General features: G+C 38.0%; 1 protein-coding gene across 1 annotated transcript in view; it reads left to right on the forward strand.

Annotated features, from left to right (window-relative positions):
• Positions 1-9,241: 9,241 nt before the first annotated feature.
• Positions 9,242-15,376, forward strand: part of PHYHIPL (phytanoyl-CoA 2-hydroxylase interacting protein like) — a 97,105-nt gene continuing 90,970 nt past the window's right edge. Inside the window, exon 1 of the mRNA XM_032796812.2 lies at positions 9,242-9,504. The gene's annotated coding sequence lies outside the window, so the exon portion shown is untranslated. The remainder of the gene's footprint in view (positions 9,505-15,376) is intronic.

Consider the following 15,376-nt stretch of genomic DNA (forward strand, 5'->3'; position numbering starts at 1 on the left):
GAAGCTACTCACTGGTATGAAATGGTAAAATAAGTCCCTGGGCAGATGGGTCAGTTGCTAGAAAACAGGTGATGTGCTCAAAGGTGCATAATAAATGCATTTATCATATAGCACTACAATTTAGCACATGGTTCCACAGTTTATGGCACTGATATCATCTCCAACAACATCCCCACATAATTTAGGGAGCAGAAAGGAACTTTGTCTTAAAAATAACTGTGATACAGAAGAACACTGCCATGGAAACCTTCCCTGCACTGGTATAAGCCGAGGAAGCAACCACCCTTGTTGGAGACACTACTCATGATGTATCCCTCAATATCTCTGAGGTAAAGGTGATTATTTGTGGTATTATACAGACTGGAATTCAGAGGTTCTATTCACACAGGAACCTAAACACAGATGTCACTAAGGAATGTGTCTTTTCCTGGACATATGGCTTGATTTCCTTTTTCTGTCCCAATATCCAGTTGTACATTGCAGTCAATATTTGCATGGAACTTGTTTCTTTGACACTCAGTTTGTTCAATCTCCTACCACTCCCAAGTTTATATCAAAATCTCTTTTGAATTTAGAACACAAGATTGGCCATTCTGGGTCAGTCCCATGGTCCATCTAGCCCAGTGTTCTGTCTTCCAACAGGACCGGTGCCAGCTGCTTGAGAGGCAATGAACAGCACAGGGCAATTATAGAGTGACCCATCCCCTGTTGTCCAGTCCCAACTTCTCTCAATCAGAAGTTTAAGGACACCCAGAGCATGGGGATGACTGGAGATTGATTGGGGGAAGTGAGACTTCTCTTTGGAGAGAGAATGAAATAATAGGTCTTTTCTTGGTTAGGACTGAACTCCCATAGGGTGTTTTTGGCTTTTATCATTTTTCTGTCACCTGTGGGTGAACACTTTTCATGAAGCAATCATTCTATATCTGACCATTCAGTCCTCATCCTCAAAAGAAACCTGCATAATGCCTTCAAATGATCAGCTTAAATTCATAACTTTGCTAGATACTACAAATCATGGACTGAATAGAGACACTGGATTTATAGTTTATTACAACAATCTCTAACCTCCTCCCCCACTGCTTTTTTCCTCACCTTTCTCACCTGTGATGGGAGAAGTGTTAACTGGCCACTTCATCTTGAAGGGTCCTTTGAAAGATATGTTAAGTACTTCTGTTAAACAATCTGTTACACCTTGTATTTAGCTGTGATATTTGAGTACATTTCACAGTCCTGAAGAAGAGCTCTGTGTAAGCTCAAAAGACTGGAGTTGGCTCAGTTAAATGGTGGCTCTCAAAGTTTACAGACTACTGCATCTTTCAGGCGTCTGATTTGTCTTGTGTACTCTCAAGTTTCACCTTACTTAAAAACTATTTGCTTACAAAATCAGATATAAAAATACCAAAGTGTCACAGCACCCTCTTACTGAACATTTTTACCATATAATTATAAGCTAAATCAATTGGAATATAAATATTTTACTTACATTTCAGTGTATAGCATATAGAGCAGTATAAAGAAGTCTTTGTCTGTATGCAATTTTAGTTTCTACTGACTTTGCTAGTGCTTTTTATGTAGCCTGTTGTAAAACTAGGCAAATTATCTAGATGAGTTATGTAACCTCTGAAAGACCTGTGAGTACTCCCAGGGGTACATGTACCCCTGGTTGAGAACCACTGAAATAAAAGATCTTACCTCATCCCTTTTGTCTCAGTGGAAGGCGAAAACATTTTGGGGTAAGTTCCCCCCCCGCCCATGTTTTTATACTTATAGGTTTAAGTGACTTGTTCAAAAGAAAATTCTTGGTTTTATCTGATGGGGCATGCACAAGGCGGAAAGGGGCCAACAGAGACACAGCCCCCATCCCCTTAATTGGCAGGGGCACAGAATTCCTTCAGTCCCGGGACTGCCATGGGGAGAGCGAGCTCCTCCAGCCTTGGGGCTGTGGCGGGGGCACAGAATGTGCCCCTGCAAAAGTGGTCAAATTTAAATTCCAGCACAAGCCCCTGATAAAAAAGTAGACTTTTATATGATATACTCTTATTCCTAAGCAAAATACAATGTACATTAGTTGGCTTGAAGTATGTTTTTATGTTGACTGTGCACTGGGCCAATTCCCAGCATTTGTTTTAGTTTCCTTGCAATATCTATATAAATGTGGTGATAAACTTTTTGGTGAAGGATTTATGAGCTTTCCGTGGTAGCCTGGGTTTGTCATTGTATTACATACTATGTTGTATTGTACTTGGCTTTACACTGATTGCACATGTTGTTAGGGAGAGAGAAAGATGGGTTTCTCAGATTGTTTTTTTTAATTTTATTTTATTTTATTTTTTTATTTCCTAGCTGGTGCAAATAGTGGAACCCAGGCAGGAATTGCTGACTTGGTGTTTAATATTTAAAATGCTGTAAAGCTCTAGTAATTTTTGGATGAGGTCTTCTATCTTCTGCTTTCTTTTCCTCATTGTTAATAGGAAACCCTTTGTCCTGTTTCCTAACGTGAAGAAATCTACACTTCATTAAGCTTGCAGTTGTTTAGAACTCTGAAGCGTAAATTAATTAGGAAATACTTCACAATGGCCCTCAAAATGCAAGCCTTTAAATAAATGTTTTTTTAAACTATTCTTACACTTTCTAGTGCTTTTTATAGTGAATAAATATGCTTTGTACACTATTCTTTGACTCTGCTGGGCTCCTGGAGAGGAATGAATCAAAATATTGTGAATGCCTAATGTAATATATTTAGAGAACTTTTTGTTTGTGTCTTTGTCTGAACTTCTTGGACTGAATTAATTAATGCCAACGTACAAAGGCCAAGCTGAAATCCTAGTTGACTTAACACTGGAGCTCAGTTTGTATTCTACATCAAGGAAATGTTTGGAAAGAAGAGCACTATTATCAAAAAGATTTATGCAGACATTTCTGTTCCTTAGAGCAGTATATCTTTAAGACAGGAGTTAGGTTTTAATGTTTGAGTAATTGAAAAGGAAATGTAGTCTTTGAGAGAACATTTTTAATGCATTATTACAAATTGAATGCTGGGGGGTGGGGGAAAGAAATCTGAAAAGTTTGACTTGTCCCCAACCCATGATAACTTCATGGAGTGAGTAACTAAAGCAAATGTAATAAGCTGTCTTTTTCCTAAAAGCTGCCACAGGTTTTAGATTTGTGCAGGGCCGTAAGGCTATAAGTCAAAGTTTCAGAGAGGTCTCAACTTAGACTCTAAATTTGTATTTGCAGTTTTTACGAGTGTAAATTTTGAGGGGACAGATCCACAGCTGGTGTAAATGATTATGGCATTATTGAAGCTAACGAAGCTGTAACACTTTATACCAGCGGCAGATCTATCCTGAAACGTTTGACTGAGCACTCTTATGATCAGGATGTTAGAAATTGGAATCCTGTTATTTGGCCCACAAGTGTAAGTGTATTCACAAAACTACTGGTGCAGTTGTAGAGTTCATTTTGAAAAAAATGGCCCACAGTATACTTAACCCTATGTTTCACTCCATTTGCACCAAGGACTGGAAAGAAATGGCGCTTGCTCCAGATAATTGCATTATATCCTGGGTGGATTGATTTAAATCAAAGAGATTTTAATCACCAGTTTTAATTATGATTTAAATCAGCAAGCAGGACCTTTGATTTAAATAAATGTTAATGTTTTGCATTTGTACTTTTTAGGGAATTAAAGCAAGGTTTATTCTCACAGAATGAGATACGTTAAAACATGATGATTTGCAGCTAAATATAGCCTTTACAATACTTTTTTCTAACCGGGAGAATACACTAGATCTACACACATTTAAGCAATTATATAGCACAACTTATATTTCTTCAGATTCTTAATGTTTACCTTCTTAATGTTAGAAAATGGAGAGCCCAGATTTTAAAAGATATTTAGGCATTGTGATGCTGTACATTGCAATGCCTATGTGATTTAGGAGTCCAAACGTCATTTTCAAAAGGAATGTAGTTACTTAGGAGTTTAAATTTTAAAGTTGATGGACTTTTTAGACTCCCAAGTGCCTACATTTCTTTTTGAAAAGGATATTTGGACTCCTAAATAATATAGGCATTGCTTTGCTGAGCACAAGCGATGTCTAAATACCTTTAAAAATCTGCACCTAGATGATCAATGTTTTACATCTGATTGTCTATTTGGATGGAAATTCAATTAAAAATGCACAAACACCATTTTAAATTTTTTATTACATAAAACTACCTTAAATGTATTGGATGCATAAGAAAAAAAAGTTTACCAAAATATGTTTTGCCTTTAAAATTGATTTATTAAACAAAGCAATTGTTATTTACAGTTAATTGAAACGATTCTGGTCACCACATCCTTTAGAATTTTAGAACTAGCAGATCTCATCCACTCACACCTAGTTTTTATTACTAGATTGGAAGAGGAAAACAAGTTTTGCTGCTTTTTCAACTTCCAGTTGCTTTCTTAACTTGGATGAATTAGTTGAATATACTGAAACAAAGAAGATATTTATCTGCACCTGCAGCAGAGGCTAATGCTGTCAAAAGCTGGTTTAGCACTTCAACAAACTCTGGTTCCAGATGACTTTCACCAGTTCAGTAGTATGACTTTCTTTAAAACATGACAGCAAACATGTACTGATTAATATTTTCTTGAATTTCATTTAAATTATTTAACTAGATCATCATAAGTTTAGGCCTTAACATAACTTGTCAATTTCAAATTTAATTTTAAATAATTTTTAAAAAAATAAACGTATTTAATTTAATTTTTCAAAAAATCAATTTTAATTAAAAAAACACATTGATTTTTATCCACTCTGATTAAATTGCAGAATGTGTGAGTGTCATGTACAACATGTAAATGACATCTATACTCGTGCAAGGCCTTCAACGAGGACAATACAGTTGTGATTTTGTGGGATACCAGTGGATATGTCAGGCCAGAAATGGAATAAGCCAAAGTTTCCCTCTAAAACGAGTGGATTTTCTCCAGTGAGTGCCATGGAAGCAACATTCATTTCTGCTCTATGGTCTGTGAACCCCCATGGAAGTGTGATGGAGAGCATGTGCAGAAGGGGGAACCAATAGCAGTGTGGTCACAAAGCCAGGCAGTAGAAAGGAAAGCCAAGGAAGGTTTCTAGTCCATGTAGCTAAGAGCAGAAAATTTTCAAAACTGTGAAGAACTTCCTGACCAGTCCAGAGTGGTAGCTGTGTTAGTCTGTATCAGCAAAAAGAAGGAGGAGTACTTGTAGCACGTTATATTTGTTAGTGTCTAAGGTGCCACAAGTACTCCTCGTTCTTTTTGACCAGTCCAGAGATCTTCAAGGTTGGTGATAGTTATCCCTTGTATTTCTTCCGATTGCCTGGGCATGATTCTCCACTTCCTTGCATCTTGCATAGTCACTTAATGCTGTGTAAGGTGAGTACAATGTGTTGATGGCTACACCAGGTGCAAGGCAGTGGAGATTTAGTCTTTCTGCGTGGATGAGACCTTGTTTTTATCCTTTCCGTGCTTACACTCATCCTTCTGGCTAAGGGGAGTTTGACATCAGTGGTTTCTGAGCCATGGGAATGTAGATGTAATTTTCCCTTTAGGAACATTTGTACAGAAGAGGATTGTTTGGCCTTTTATATTGATTTAAAATAGAAACATTCTCACTACTGCAAGATTAAAAATTAAGGGATCATAATTCAAAAATTAGGAAACAATAATAAATAGTGATCTCAGTCTAAATTTAGGACAGCTCTAAATCTCTGACTGCCAGAAGGTAGGAGGAGAAGACAATGGTAGATCACTCCAACTGCCCGTTCTGTATACTCTCACTGAAGGTCTGGTATGGGCGACTGCCAGAGACAAGATACTGGGCTAGATGGACTGTATGTCTGACCCACTATGGCCATTCTTATGTTCTTGTTATCTCTCAGAGAGAGTAATTCACATATGGAATAAATTAAACAATGTATTTTTGCTTTCAAGAGAAATGTACAGTAGATTTGTTTCTGGAGGAGGAAATGCTGTAAGGTGAATACACAGAAAGAAGAGGTTATGATCAGCCAATTGAGAATAGGTGTATTGGGCCAAATGGCTGTTCTCTGTTCTAAAAATGTTTCATGATCTTATGTGGAAGAATGTTGTGTAAAATACTATGATCTACTTGTGTAAATTCACCATATAGGATGAAAATCTACCACAACGGCCTGACATGTTTATGCATGTGCAGTAAAAACCACATCCAGGTAACCTTATATGGAAGTACAACTTACAAGTTGATTGGGCAGTTACAAAGCCCAGAGCCACTATAATAATTGAGGGTACTGTATTGACAAATGCTTGGCTCACTAAGGCCAAGGTCTTAGTGCATGACCCTCTTCTTGGGTCTGTCAGGGAAAAGGACATACAAACACCATGAAATCTAAGTGACAAAAGAGAACAAAATATAGGAAGCCACAAGGTATCGTACTCATTTGTCACTGAAAAGAAATAGGTAACCAGAATGTACTGCATCAAGAACAATCATGTGAGCCTACTAACTGGAACTTCTGTAGCTTTAATCTATTTGTGAAAATTCCTGGGAATAAAATTCCTTTGTCTGGCTATCACCTTCAAACCATGTATCATTCACAAATCTGAGTCTGATACACACATGTGAAATTCAGAAAAATCACACCAATTGTGCTAACCCTTCTGTCTAGGTGATTGTTCGGTGCCAGTAAGAGATAGTTTTAAAATGTCTCAAGACCTTGATGTATGAGTTTGCTTTTCCCCTGGCAACATAGCCCCTGAAGCATTATAGCTCTAGTTTCAGGGGATGCAACTGCTGCTGTGGCATCATCAATCTGCCCAGATAGCAGGTGAGGAAACAGAGCATTAGGCCCCTGAGGGAGAGGGGAAGACTCTGAATTTCTCTCCAGTGAACCCTTCTAAACAAATGAAGGAGCAGCAGTAATTGGGTCTGGAGAGAATGAAGTCCATCCCTCTTCTCTGGAAGAAATGTGTTTTGGTAGGACCTCTGTTTTGAGAGAGTGGAAATGGGAAGAAATTGCATAGCCTCAGGTGATTTTGCTCACTGCCAAATAAAGCTCACCCAAAAGGCATCTGCAAGTCTTGTGCTCAGAGTCTGGAAAGTGTTGTTAAAAAGTATGCAGTGCAAGACTCTGACTTTCCAATAATGGATTTTTGCATGTAAAAATAAAATGTGCAGTGGTTACAGCTGACAGGCTGTGTTTTCAGAGGGGCTTGTGTCCCTCCATTTAAGAGTACAAATGATGTTTGTGCAAAGAGGTCTGATGGTTATGTTGCTAACTTGCTTGATATGCATGAGCAAATAATAGTTAACTTGTGCAGATAACTGCATGTGCAAAAATGAATCACTACTGCAGTGCACTTAACCTGCTTACTTCCCTGGCTGCTGTGGTTAATTACATCTTTCAGTTTGTGGTGGACTTTGGTCATTTGCAGGTGAGGCACTTGTGAATTGTGTGAATGGGGGGTAGGCTCTGAAGGCATTTAGATGCTTTAATTATTTTTTTTGCCCATCATTCCTATATTGTGTGCAGTACTGATCATTAAAAGGCAGGACTGGTTCCCCTGGGATATTTTTACTTTAATTATGTTGACTTAAAAAAATCCAACCACTTAAATTCAATAGAATAATTTACCATGTGTCCTTTTCAGTTCCCTCTTTTCCCCTGCCTTTTTCTTTTCTTCTATATATTTTCCTATCATATTTTCTAAAACCTATTTAGAATTTGCTATTTACTTTCTTTGCTCTGTTTGTCTCATCTGCTTTCTATTATATTTGTCTCCTGTGACTATCTCCCTTTTCTTCTTAGTTTTTCATTTCTATGGCACTTTCCAACACTTTTATGTATGTGATTTTATGCTACTCTTTTAATTTTCATTCCCCCACATATTTATTTTAACTCCATTGCCTGAATTTTTTTCTCTCTCTCCTCTTCCTCTTTTCTCTAGTCCTTCCTTTTTCTCCCAGCTTATCCTGCCCCACAATGCCAGGGCAAGGACATGATCCATTGAGATGCTAAGCACCCTCCACTCCCATTGACTTCAGTGGCTCAGTCCCATAGTAGAATTGAGAACCAAGTTAGAAAATGTGCCCCAAACACACAAAATCCAATTGTACCTCCGTTTCTGAACTTAAAGGACTTCCATGGTCCTACGGAAGCTAAAGAATAAAGACAAGGAGAATTGCTGGCTCATTGAAATTGGCATGCCCCATCCTCTTCAATACTGAATGGCCATGGATTTCCTTCAGAATTATAGTAAAGCCCTGGACAAGTCAATGCTTACATTCCAGCAGCACAGTGTGTGCAATGACACAGGGAGTCAGCTGGGCATGTGCCAAAGGGTCATAACAAAGGCCAACAAATAATTTCTATGTCATGAGAAGATCATGACAGCTGGAAAGTGTGCAGTTTGGGTACACAGTGTGTAGTCTGGGTAGCAGAGAGACCTCCTCCTCCACCCATAGCCTACCATGATTGGTGGTAGGGATATTTTGAGACCCTCTGCAGAAGGGAAGGAAATCAGAAGCACTGGGTTCTATGAAGAGTCAGGGGTGCACATTATCTTAATAATACAAATCCCAGACACAGATCTGCCTAGTTTTTTGCTGGAAACAATGGCTTTTCAGTTTGTTTTCTGCCCCCCCAAGCAGGTTTGTCTGGCTTTTGGCTAGTTGCGAAGGTGGGTGGAGCTGGTGATGATTTTCCCTGTCAGCCAGTCAGGCTGCATTCCTGGCTTCAGCAACTCCCCTGTTCTTTAAGGATAGTCTCAGAGAAAGCTAAGGGAGGAGCCCAGGACTGGAAGAGCTGAGCACAGTCAGCAAGAGAAGGAAAAAAGGGAGGGAGAAATGCCTACCAATACCAGTGAGCAGAGCAACTGCAGCTGCTAAGCAAAGAGGTCAGCCAGCCCTGCCTGAGTATTAGTTATTGGGGTGAAGCTTCGGGAGAAGGGAAAACTGAAGGGAGAAGAGGAAAGGAAGGCTAGGGAAATGGGAAACTGAGGGACTACAAGGGGAAGATGATGAATAGACCAGGGGAACCAAAATGAGAGAAATGGAAGAAGGGGACTGATGGATATTAGGCAAAATCAAATTGATGGGGGAAAATAATTGATGGAGGAGGAGTGGGGAAGAACTGATAGTGGGAAGGGGTGGATTGATGTATTTGTGTAGGGATAATTGAGGGATGTGGAGGGTGCCAACTTCAGAACTTCAGAATTTGCATATGCAATTTTTATGTGCATTTTTCTTAGGCTTTTCCCACTGTCAATGTAGGCAGGTTTTGTCTGGGAAACTCTCAAGTTAATTTATAATAAAATTGCACCCACATCTCCATCCATGCTCAAAGTAATGGAAATAGGTTGGAAACTTTCCTAAAAGCAACATTCAAAGGCAAATGTTTTCTTTAAATCAACAGGAGAGCAATTTGCTGCATATCAGTTCAAGTTACCCATCTGTTCATAGATATGTGGCTGTTTCTGTGGAATAAGTAAGTTTTACTGATTTTATTTTAATTGTTTATTTAATTGTATGTGTATGTATGATGGCAGGGGAAAGACTGAGATGGTGCCCTCTTCTGGATGGAAGGCCACTCTTGCTCTCAAATTTATGTCATAAGCCCAAACACTGCTATGACTGAATAATATTTTCTTATTTGTATAACTGACACCAAACCCCAGGAGTTAAACTCTAGGGAAGTCCAGGTGCTCAAGGACACGTGGTTTTTCTAACTGGCCCTTGTATCATACTGGTTAGTGTTTACGTAAAACTGGGTGTACCACTGGATGGTATGTCAGACCTACTCATGTGACCCTTAACTTGAGAGTTTGATGCTTGTACTTAAATCTTATGCCTCTTTATCATCGTAAAGTTCTTGGTGACCACTGAAGCACTGCAAAATATAAATTAAATAGTACACCTGAAGTAGTACTGCAGTAATATATTCATATATATTATTACTTCAAACACATTTTATTTTTATTTTCAGTATGTCTAATTCACATATATACTGCAATAACAAACATCTTAATCTGACATAGGTCACTGTGAGTGCATATGCTGTTTGTTTTTGTATTTAAATTAATATTCGAATGCTATATATGTATGATATTGTGTCCTTATTTTGATAATATTTACTGTTTGAGAAAGTGATTGGCCTCAAACTTATTAAAAAATATCCTATATACAAGATACTTTGTATTTCAAATCTTATTTTACTGCATTTGTTCAGCTATGTTGTTTCCGGAATTCATTTTGGTGCTTGGAATTCATGTCACGGCTTCTGGAACCAATAAAATGATATTTTAAGGCCTTGCTCTGGAGTTCCAATATGCACAGAGTTTTTAATGAAGTGAGAGTTGTGAACATATAATGACTAAATACAAAGGCCCTAAATCAGCATAAAGTCGTATAATTGAGTAATCTGAAAAAGAAAAACATTTGAGGTCCATAATTATGTGTATATTTAATATTTCTAATGAAGCCTTCACCATAGTATTTTAGATATTGTGAGTGTTAAGTGAGTCAAAATCTTTGTAACTAGGGGAACCATAGGAATGGATTCTGACTTTTTTAACGCTACCTAAACAGGTTTTTTGACAGAGTTTGAATGTTTCATGAATAGCTAACTGTAAACATGCTTTTGTTCATACTTAATATTTCTCTATCTTTAATAGAAACCATCTGACTCACGTCTTTGGGATACAGTAGTCTCATTTTCCGGAGCAATATTTTTGAAGCCTGGGGTTATGACCCAAATGTGGGTTGAGAATCTGTTGTCCTGGCCTCAACAGTTTTCTAGAGACCAGCCATTTGCTGTTTTCAGTGGGTGGGGAGGAACGTTTCTCTCCTTTATGTTTGTGACACTAACATTCTAATGTAAGCAGGGCTGGCTCCAAGGGTTTTGCTGCCCCAAGCAGCAAAAAAAACCCCAAAAACGGCGACATCACGATCTGCGACAATTCAGCGAGAGGTCCTTCACTTTGAGCGGGAGTGAGATACCCTCCACTGAATTGCTGCTGAATACCTGAAAGTGCCGCCCCGTTCCGGAGTGGCCGCCTCAGGCACCTGCTTGATAAGCTGGTGCCTGGAGCTGGCCCTGAATGTAAGTAGCTACGTTAATTAGCCCATTAATTAGTCTTAACTATATTTCACTAGGAAATATGCAAGTCATTAAATTTTCAATAAAAATGTATAAATTAAAGGTTTTGATATTTTAAGTGTGAAATTATCACATTCGTATGAATACAAATATAAATACTTACTTTGTCCATAATATAGCATAGACATTTTTTAGTTTTGTGGGTTTTCTTTTACTGAAGCAATATTAAGATTTCTGTCATAAGTTCACAAAAGGAGTTGCAGATATAAAGCCATGGAAGAAAGAAATTGACTAGTTTAGTAGTCACAGAAATAAAATTTTGGTGGCAAGTAGAGTAAAATTGTGAACCCTTATTCTGGTGGTTAGGCTAACAAGCAGATAAGCAACATTACTACTTAGTGTTAATGGAAATTCCTCTTCAGTTCACTAAATAGTAGCCTGTATTTATGCAACTGGAGGTTTTGAATTCAACCTCTCAACGCATGTTTGTAGTTTAGCTGGTGCTGACGATTAGCTGTGGATTAATGGTGAATTTTTCAGTGCATTTTAGTTTTAACTTTTCTCTGTGTTAAACATTCAAATGCCATACTTCTGGGGCATAGGGGAATCAAGGTCCAAAATTAGTGGGTAGCACAGTAAGAAAGTTCACTTTTCTTATTTTTCTAAGTCAGGACTTTTTCATATGCACTGATGATTAGACTTAGTGGGATTCAATTTTTTTTGGTTAATAATTTTGACAGGTAATAATGATTATTTTAAAGCATTTTTTCCAGATTTTATCCTTTTTAATTTTCATGGCTGTGGAAAAAGATGGATTTTTAATTTTTCCCTAAGTTATACTGATATCAATTTTCAAAGTAGTGGGCAATTACGGAGAGGGGGTGTCAGACAAGGCGGGGCAGACAATAATTATTTAATGACACTAGACTCAGAGATTAAAAATATTAAACCTTTATAACCATTACAAAACAAATTTGTAACCATTACAAAATCACAAGCCAAAATGTACCAAGTAAATATCCTTAAATTAACACTAATATGTTCTCAAATAGCATTTTTCTAACATTGCCTATCTGTAAATGTTGATTGTCATCGATGCAAATATTTTTTCATTGTTTTTTATATGTGTGGTGAAATTGATGTTTACCAACATTTACCAATAAAATCTAAGCCTTCCAATCCCCACTGATAATAAATATCTACTATTGCATCATCTTAATATTTGCAGTGTGGCCATTTTCCATAAAACAAAATGGACCCAAGGATTAAGCCAGCTCTATCCTGTATGTTTTGCACTCAAGTCCTGTGAATGTTGCAATTTGCTGCTGTCTGTGCATCTTGTCAAAGATTTTTTATTCCCTGACCAGGATCCCTTTAAAGTGTTAATAGTGCTTGGCCCTTCAAAAATGATGATGTTGTAGTTGTTCGTGCTGTCATAGATTCTCATAATAACATTGAATTTATGAGAGTGTACTTGTCACTGGGTGACCATCAGTAGCCTGGGTATAGAGTTGGGTAAGCATCAGGTGGAAACATGAGAGGTAGCATTACCAGAAGAAAACTCTTTAGGGGAAGGAATGACAGTGTGTGGGAGTGGAAAGGATAGCAGGGCTTAATCTGTGCTAGGGCTGACCCCCAGCACCTTTAGGCTTGGCAGTTCATAGCCCTGGCACTTCTGAGCTTGCTTAATCAGTTATGAATGTTAAAAAAAAAATTGCCTGAGCTCCTAATTGATTGAGCCCCAGCACCTCTTTCATTACAAATTAAGCACTGGAGGATAGTCACAGAAACAGGGAAAAGTGTCTGAAGTAGATGGAGGAGGAACTATCTTAGACGGATAGACAAAGTTCTCAAAGAGATATTGATCAGAACAGAGAGTTCTTGGTCCAAAACATGTTACCTAAGGACCCACCTCTAGGCAAGCTCATTGCAAGAAGTAGTTTTTAGAAACACATTCTAATTGCATTTTTTGTAATTTTCTATCTAGAAAATTGTGTTGGATAACTTTGTAAGTTGTGAAAAGTATCAGATCTGTGTGGAATTGATAACTTCTGACTCATATAAGCAGTTACTGTGAACATTTATGTGGTTCTTACTTTTAATGTCTAGTGTTCTTTAAAAAGAAAATGTACTAAGCAACTTTAGAGCTCAATTTCAAAAAAAAATTACATACAAACTAAATATAATATTAACAAAACATTGTCAAATGAATTTGACAGCACAGGCATGTTTTCCATGAGGGCTTAAACCATCTGAGAAAAACCACCATAGCGAGCATTGCACCATTTTGCTGTGAATATTTTGTGCATGAATTATCTTTTGCTGTGTGCTAGATTTTGAGAGGAAAAAAAATTTAAAAACTCATATGAATGCCTTTTGCCATTTGAGTGGGATTCACATAAAATCTTGCCGTCGGCACAATGAAATACTGAGCATGGTTCTCCAAAAGGCTAGCCATATTTAGAAAATGGACTGAGATTTATTGAGTGAAATGTTAGCAGCTACCATATTGCTGTATTCCCACATTAACACTAATATTGGCAAAATCTGCCATAGCAGCTGCCCACAGATATACTCTAGTGGCACCTTTGTTGTTCCTTACATCCGCAATTATCATTTTAATTCACTTAACCCTCAAGTACTAATACTTGACATGAGCTGGCTTCTTAATAAGACAAAGATAAAAGGTATTGTTAAAATAGACTTAAATCAAGTAAGTCAGGATTTTCAGATTTAAAACAAGCATGAAATGGTCGCTAAAAATATTCTCAAATATTATGAACACAAACATTGGGGTAGTTTAATCTTAATTAAAATATCCAGTCATGGTAAATTGAGTCTCTCACCTTGCTTATATTTTTCCTAAAACTTGTTCTTCCATTAACTAGTTTGTAGGATTGAGGTAATTTACACCCTTTTTATTTTTAAAGGCTTTTTATGGTTCTCATCACTCTAGTCTCTGAACACTTCACAACATTAATGGAGTTATGCTTGCTACACCAACACTGTGAGATAGGGAATTACTACTAAAATTATGGGAAACTGCTGCAGAATTCAACTAAGGGCTTGATCCTGCACTACTGAAGTCAATGGGAGTTTTGTCTTTGACTATAGTAGGAGCAGATCAGGCCCTAAGTGACTTGCTTGAGACACAGGAATGTCTGTGGCTGAGCTGGGAAAGAACTCAAAACTCTTGGAAATTCCTGGTTTCTTTTTAGCATTTTCCCCTCTTCATTCGTAGTAGATTTTTTGCTTTGCTGCACAGGTACAACTGCATTGGGGAATGGAGGGAATGTCTTTCTTTAGTTATATCCATGCAATCCCATAACTGCCCATGTACTCTTTGCAGAAACCCAGTCTTGAGGGTACACTTTGGACCACTCTGGAAATTTAAGCTGGTGCAGAATGTAGCAGCCTCCCTGTGAAATTGTGCTTCTCAATGACAGCACATACCATCTATGCTCCAAGATCTGCTTCAGTTTGTGGACTGAATTTAATGTGTTGGATGTGATCTATAAAGATCAAAATGGCTTAAGACCAACTTGAGACACCACCTATCTCTTGAAGCCATACTACCACACTGCAATCAGCAGTCACTGGAGTTGCATTCCCCTGGATGAGAAAGGGATAGTGTTCTCTGTCTGTGGTAGCCCCTCAACTCTGAAACTAGCTTCCTCCCTGGTCCAAAATGGCCTAAGTCTATTGACCATTCATGAAACAGATGCTCATTGGTTGTTCACTACTCTGTCAGCAACTCTTGTCAGGGCTGGCCTACTCACTACATCTAACATACTGTTGTCACAATATATTCCCAAAAGGTGACATGTAATATGTCATTGGAAAACTAATAACTCACTGATCAGAATATTCTTGCATGACTTGTGTACAGTCAGCCCACAAAGGATTATACAGGGGTGCTAGTATTATAACTAAAATGTGTTTAAACCAGGCATGTCAGTTTTTTTCTAGAGAGAGGAATGTGTTTCCGCCTGCTTGAAGGTGTGACCAAAGAAAATCACAAATACATGCCAAGCAAACAAAGCCATCAGGGCAGCAAGTAGGGAGAAAATGATCACTTAAGAATCTCAGAGGGGAATGAAGACTGTTGCCTCAGGAATCCTTCCTGCATCTTGAAGTAGGATCAATTAACTTTCAGAGAGAATTTTCAGAGGTTCACTGGACTATAAAGAGAGGAGCAGAGGGCTGCTGAGTTCTCCATCACCTGAGAAGACAAGGAAACCCAGCGCCTTAAACTCTGTGG

This window comes from Chelonoidis abingdonii, chromosome 15 (genome assembly GCF_003597395.2).
Source record: "Chelonoidis abingdonii isolate Lonesome George chromosome 15, CheloAbing_2.0, whole genome shotgun sequence".
In the NCBI taxonomy this organism is placed as follows: Eukaryota; Metazoa; Chordata; order Testudines; family Testudinidae; genus Chelonoidis; species Chelonoidis abingdonii.